Consider the following 6,590-nt stretch of genomic DNA (forward strand, 5'->3'; position numbering starts at 1 on the left):
CTGAGAGAGAGATATCCATCAATGTTCAATAATTTTTAGCATCCCGACAAATAGGGTGGAAATCCATCCTTGTCCTCCTACATGTCCGATACTGCATACATATCCCAATTGGACTTTTTTGAGCGCTTCATCAGGTACAGCTTTGATTGTCCAACCATTTGCTTCCAACTCTCCATGCACTAGCTTCTAACATGTCCATGGGTGGACCAAATTTGGGTGCACCATCATTGCCCCACCCCTCGTTGAGAATTCATGCTCAACCACATTATTATTTAGGTAAAAGAAGAGTGCATATGATAGAATGATATAACATATGTATATAAACTGCGTAAGGAAAAGATGATATATTGGTTGTAGAGGTAGGATAGAGATAGAGAGAAAAGCGTCTGCTACATCATCCGCCACGATCGAATGGAAAGATCGACGCTTCCCCAAGCATGATGTATAGTCCACCTGGATCAAATGTGGAGCATTGGCTGTGGCCATCCACTTGTAAAGCATGTATATCCAAACCTTCCTTTGCACTTGTAGGCCAATAGACAAGCCATGACCCTTCCAGCTCTTCATAGCATGGAGCTTTGTCACCCTGCATCGATAAGCCTTTCTAAAAACCATAAGCATACTTGCCATCACTTGAGAAACCCAAATCATAAGAAGCTATCCTGCCATTTGCCTCCACCTGCTACGTAGCCAAGAAAACATGTTTGCCTTGCATACGTGTATCCAAATCCTATGTAAATGGCTCCGAAACCAACTCCTCGTACCCTAGAGTATGACCTACTAGAGCTTCAACCTGTTCTTCAAATACCTCATCACCCGCAAGGTTAGTGTCACCTTCCTCTTTGCATGGAGTCTCTCTCTTATAGATTGCACCTGCATCAGTTTCCATAGAGTCATCCGCCGGAGCTATCTCTTCACGGCTACACATAAACCCTGAAACTACACCGTGCATCTCTATATGATCCCCAAGGCAACGTTGCCCCAATCCTTGCATAGATAATTCAATTTGATATACCTCTGCTTCTGCTTCTAGCTTCTGCAAGTCATTCTCAAACACCTACTCTTCAACTAGGTCTGATGCACAATCAAACAATACCTCTTCCTCCAATAAGGACTCACCATCACAAGACATAAGATACGGTTGCTCGACTGGCCGGTTCACACAAAGTATGTCACACTTGTACTATGGTTCTCCAAGATCTTCAGCTGGCTGATAGGCAGCTCGTATACTTCCTTGATCACTTCATGCATATGAAAAACATCATAAGTCTCATAGCTAGAAGACATGGACTTCGTCTCCCACATGCTATCTATGTCCAAAGCACTGCTAGAGCTTTGAGAGCTTTTGGACCCCTCTTCTGAACTTGCTGATTCTTGCACCACTACTACAGTCCTCGTTGTTGCTGGTTCTCAAACCAACACGTCTTCTTTAAGATCTTCTATCACCTCGTCCTTTTGACCAAGGAAACTGGTGGCACTCTCAATATGCCTCTTTATATCTTTTGAGACCTGGTTGGCACTTGTTCTACCTCTTCTAGCCTAGCATCAGCTTCACGTGCTTTGATCACATGCATGTCAACAAAAGAAAGGGATTTTACCTCTTGATGCTCATCAATCTCTTTGGGTCTAGGTCCACTGGCTGCTGCGAGTATAGACTGCAACAATCCTACCTCCATCTTCTTCTTCATCTTTCGACTCTTTGCTTTTGAAACTCTGACAGCTTCATCAAAGGTCCTTGGATCTTCATAATCCACTCTTTCACGAACATAGGGATGCAAACAAGATAGAAACCTTTCTAGCTTAAAGTATCCCATATGGGTTGCTTGGGTAACAGCCACAAAATCCCCCCAATAAGCTTTAAATTTATCAACAAAAGCATCAAAATTTGTACTTACATCCTGCTGCAAGCCTTTGATCTTTGCATCTGCTTCCGAAGCCGACACCACCTTTCGATACCTTCGTAAAAATTTCTTGCGAAATCCGATCCAATTCTGCTTATGTGCATCTTCTAAGCCATCAAAGCAAGCTTTTGCTTTACCTCGCAGAACCAAAGGTAGAGTTTGGATCTTTGCTTCATCACCTGGCATCCGGAATATTGTTAGCATAAATAGCTCAAAATCGGCTATCCAGTGATCTGGATCTTCATCTCCTCTGAACACCAGACCGAATTCCTGCTTCATCTTGACTCATGAACACTTTTTTAGGAAGCAGTCTCTGGATCCTCAGTGGGGGCACCACAAGATGGAAAGAGGGAAATGAGAAAACCACTAGCACATAATATGAATGCCTCTCTATAGCCCAATGATTTCACAACACCCCTATCCCCTAGCAAACATGCATCTAGATACACAATTTGGAAACAACTATTGACCAAGCCCATACCCAACTAGCCCTAGCTGCACATAATTGGCTATAATCAGCTGCCAAGCATATGACCATGGTTCTCGACTATGAACCTTCAAAGCACCAAATACCATAGAAAATCAATCAAGTACTTGCAAGGTCTCCGACAAGCATAAGTTTCCTCACATATTGGTACCCTCTTGGCATACAAAACTTCCCCTCATTATACACTCATACATCTGATATATATCGAAAGCACATGTGTATATCATACTCCAGTTGACACAAAAACAAGAGTGAAATGTGGAGAATATTTAAAGCAGACACTTGTAATGTAAAGAGAATGAATATACCGACTAAATTGGCTACAAATTAAGAATGGAGAATGGGCGATCTTCTTCAGAAAACACCATCCCGGATCCCTTGCACACCTTGCAAAGGCTACCCCCTTCTCGATGCTCGCATAATCTTGAGAGAATGAAAAAAATTGAGTGCCCTTCTTGGTAGGGGTTGACCTCCCCTTCTCTACTGCAATATAACGCCCCTCCTTATGCAGCTGCACCTGGTTCTCCTCAAACCCTCAAAGCCCCTCTTCTTTTTCCATGTTTGCAGCCAACCTTTAAGCTTCCTTTAGATGGCATAGCCCACCCACTCTGTTAACTGGTCGAAGCCATCCAAAATTGATCATCCTCCTACTCTCTTGTAGTAGCACTCCTTCAAAACCACTGGTTGCTCCTCCTTCTCGCGACGAGTCAACTTCCCAGCCAAGTGCACACAGGTTTAGCTAGTACTGCTCTCTGAAAATTGGTAACCTTGCAGGGGCTTTTCAGATCTCCAATGTATCCCTCTTTGCTCGACCTTTGTAGTCCTTCTAACGTGCATCTCCCTTTGCTTATGAAATTGGCGGCCCTACACAGACCCCCAATCCCCGCCACCTCCAATCCAATACTCCTCACTGGCCACAACCCTCATCTCTGCACCCTCTTGATCCCGGCACTTGCCAACCAGCAGGAGTCCCTCCTCAGGCCAACTGTTTGCCTTTAAGACCTGCTCCTCCCTCCTCCTCTGTACCACCCTCTCTTGGCCTTATTCTCCTCTTTGGTGAATAACGACCTCGCTATTGGTCACCTCTCTTTGCAAACTCGCCTGCATGCAACTGTCGCCCCCTCTCTATAGCATGCCCACCAAATAAGGCAGCGCCTGCTCATACCAACACGAGTGACGTGCCCTCATCCTGATCTTTTTTGGCCCTTTCCATGAATCGGGACATATGCAATCTTGTTTTGGCAACCACCACGTGCAGCTCATTGCTCCCGACTCTCCTCTCTCCTCCTTGTGGATGCGTGGTGTTCTGCATGCCAGTCCTCCAGATGGTGGAACCTCCTCCACTTTCCCTTGCTGCGTTGTTGCAAGTCGTAGCGCTGCCACCGTCTATCAATAGAATTACTCCCTCTTTGTTTAAGTTTCAGCTTTCAGCTCCATTAGTTTTTAAAAGATCCCTATTAGGCCTCGTTTCACACGTGCCTGCTGGAAGGTCGAAAACCTTCAGCACATTACAAAGCACATGCTTAACTCCTTGACTCCCCCTTTAAAGCGTTGCTTTGTCAAAAAGAGCATTTCTCACGCCGATAACCATATGGCCGCAACCTGATATAACTCGTTTTGCACAATATATCGCATATAAAAAAGCATCTCACCGGGAGTGGCATGACTACCATGACCGTTGACAAACTAGAGCCACCACACTATGGCTCAATCTGAGAGAGATATCCATCAACCTTCAATACCTTTTAGCATCCCGACCAATAGGGTGGAAATCCATCCTTGTCCTGCTAAATGTCCCATACTACATACATATCCCAATCGTACTTTTTTGAGCACTTAATGAGGTATAGCTTTGATCGTCCAACCATCTGCTTCCAACTCTCCATGAACCAACTTCTGACATATCCATGGATGGACCAAATTTGGGTGCACCATCATTGCCCACCCCCTCGTTCAGCATTCATGCTCAACCACAGTATTATTTAGGTAAAAGAAGAATGCATACGATAGAATGATATAATATAGGTATATAAACTACATAAGGAAAAGATGATATATTGGCTATAGAGGTAGGATAGAGATAGAGAGAAAAGTGTAGCTGCATCATCCGCCAGGATCGAATGGAAAGCTCGAAGCTTCCCTAAGCATGATGTATAGTCCACCTGGATCAAATGTAAAGCATTGGCTGTGGCCATCCACTTGTAAAGCATGTATATCCAAACCTTCCTTTGCACTTGTAGGCCAATAGACAGGCCATGACCCTTCTAGCTCTTCATAGCATGGAGCTTTGTCACTCTGCATCATCCATAAGACTTTCTGCCAACCATAAGCATACTTGCCATCACTTGAGAAACCTAAATCATGAGCAGCTATCCTGCCTTTTGCCTCCACCTGCTGCATACCCAAGCAAACATGTTTGCCTTGCATACCTGTATCCAAATCCTATGTAAATGGCTTCAAAACCAACTCTTCGTACCCTAGAGTATGACCTACTATATCTTCAACACCCGCAAGGTTAGTGTCACCTTCCTCTCCGCATGGAGTCTCTCTTATAGACTGCACCTGCATCAGTTTCCCTAGAGTTATGTGCCGGAGGTATCTCTTCACGGCTACACATAAACCCTGAAACTACACTGTGCATCTCTATATGCTCCCCAAGGCAAGGTTGCCCCACCCCCTGCATAGATGATTCAACTTGATATACCTTTGCTTCTGCTTCTAGCTTCTGCAAGTCATTCTCAAACACCTGCTCTTCAACTAGGTCTGATGCACAATCAAACCATACCTCTTCCTCCAATAGGGACTCACCATCACAAGACATAAGATAGGGCTGCTCAACTGGCCGGTTCACACAAAGTATCTCACACTTGCACTATGGTTCTGCGAGATCTTCAGCTGACTGATAGGTAGCTCGTATATGTCGTTCATCACTTCATCCATATGAAAAACATCATAAGTCTCATAGCTAGAAGACATGGACTTCATCTGCCACATGCTATCTGTGTCCAAAGCACTGCTAGAGCTTTGAGAGCTTTCGGACCCCTCTTCTCAACTTGCTGATTCTTGAACCACTGCTACCTTCCTCGTTGCTAATTCTGAAATCAACAAGTCTTCTTTAAGATCTTCTATCACCTCGTCCTTTTGAGCAAGGAAACTGGGTGGCACTCTCAATATGCCTCTTTATATCTTTTGAGACCTGGTTGGCACTTGTTCTACCTCTTCTAGCCTGGCATCAGCTTCACGTGCTTTGATCACATGCATGTCAACAAAAGAAAGGGCTTTTACCTCTTGATGCTCATCAATCTCTTTGGGTCTAGGTCCATTGGCTGCTGCGAGTATAGACTGCAACAATCCTGCCTCCATCTTCTTCTTCATCTTTTGACTCTTTGCTCTGGCAATTCTGATAGCTTCATCAAAAGTCCTTGGATCTTCATAATCCACTCTTTCACGAACATAGGGATGCAAGCAAGATAGAAACCTTTCTAGCTTAAAGTATCTCACATGGGTTGCTTGGGTAACAACCAAAAAATCCCCCCAATAAGCTTCAAATTTATTACCAAAAGCATCAAAATTTGCACTTACGTCCTGCTGCAAGCCTTTGATCTTTGCATTTGCTTCCGAAGCCGACACCACCTTATGATACCTTCGTAAAAATTGCTTGCAAAATGCGATCCAATTCTGCCTATGTGCATCTTCTAAGCCATCGAACCAAGCTTTTGCTTTACCTTGCAATACCAAAGGTAAAGTTTGGATCTTTGCTTCATCACCTGGCATACGCAATACTGTCAGCATAAATAACTCAAAATCGAGTATCCAATGATCTGGATCTTCATCTCCTTTGAACACCGAACAAAATTCTTGCTTCATCTTGACTCACGAACACTTTGTTAGGAAGCAATCAGTGGATCCTTAGTCGGGCCACCACAAGATGGAATGTGGGAAATGAGAAAACCACCAGCACATAATATGAATGTGTCTCTATAGCCCATTGATTTCACAACACCCCTATCCCCTACCAAACATGCATCTAGATACACAATCTGGAAACAACTATTGACCAAGCCCATACCCAACCAACCCTAGCTGCACGTAATCGGCTATAATCAGTTGCCAAGCATAAGACCATGGTTCTCGACTATGACCCTTCAAAGCACCAAATACTATAGAAAATCAATCAAATACTTGCAAGGTCTACGACAAGC

At 44.1% G+C, this 6,590-nt stretch overlaps 1 pseudogene; it reads right to left on the reverse strand.

The window, feature by feature from the left end:
* Positions 1–3,440: 3,440 nt before the first annotated feature.
* On the reverse strand, positions 3,441–6,383 carry LOC147432560 (uncharacterized; annotated as a pseudogene).
* Positions 6,384–6,590: the final 207 nt, after the last annotated feature.

The sequence above is a fragment of the Adiantum capillus-veneris genome, chromosome 20 (assembly GCF_014529385.1).
Source record: "Adiantum capillus-veneris isolate H3 chromosome 20, ASM1452938v2, whole genome shotgun sequence".
NCBI lineage: Eukaryota > Viridiplantae > Streptophyta > Polypodiopsida > Polypodiales > Pteridaceae > Adiantum > Adiantum capillus-veneris.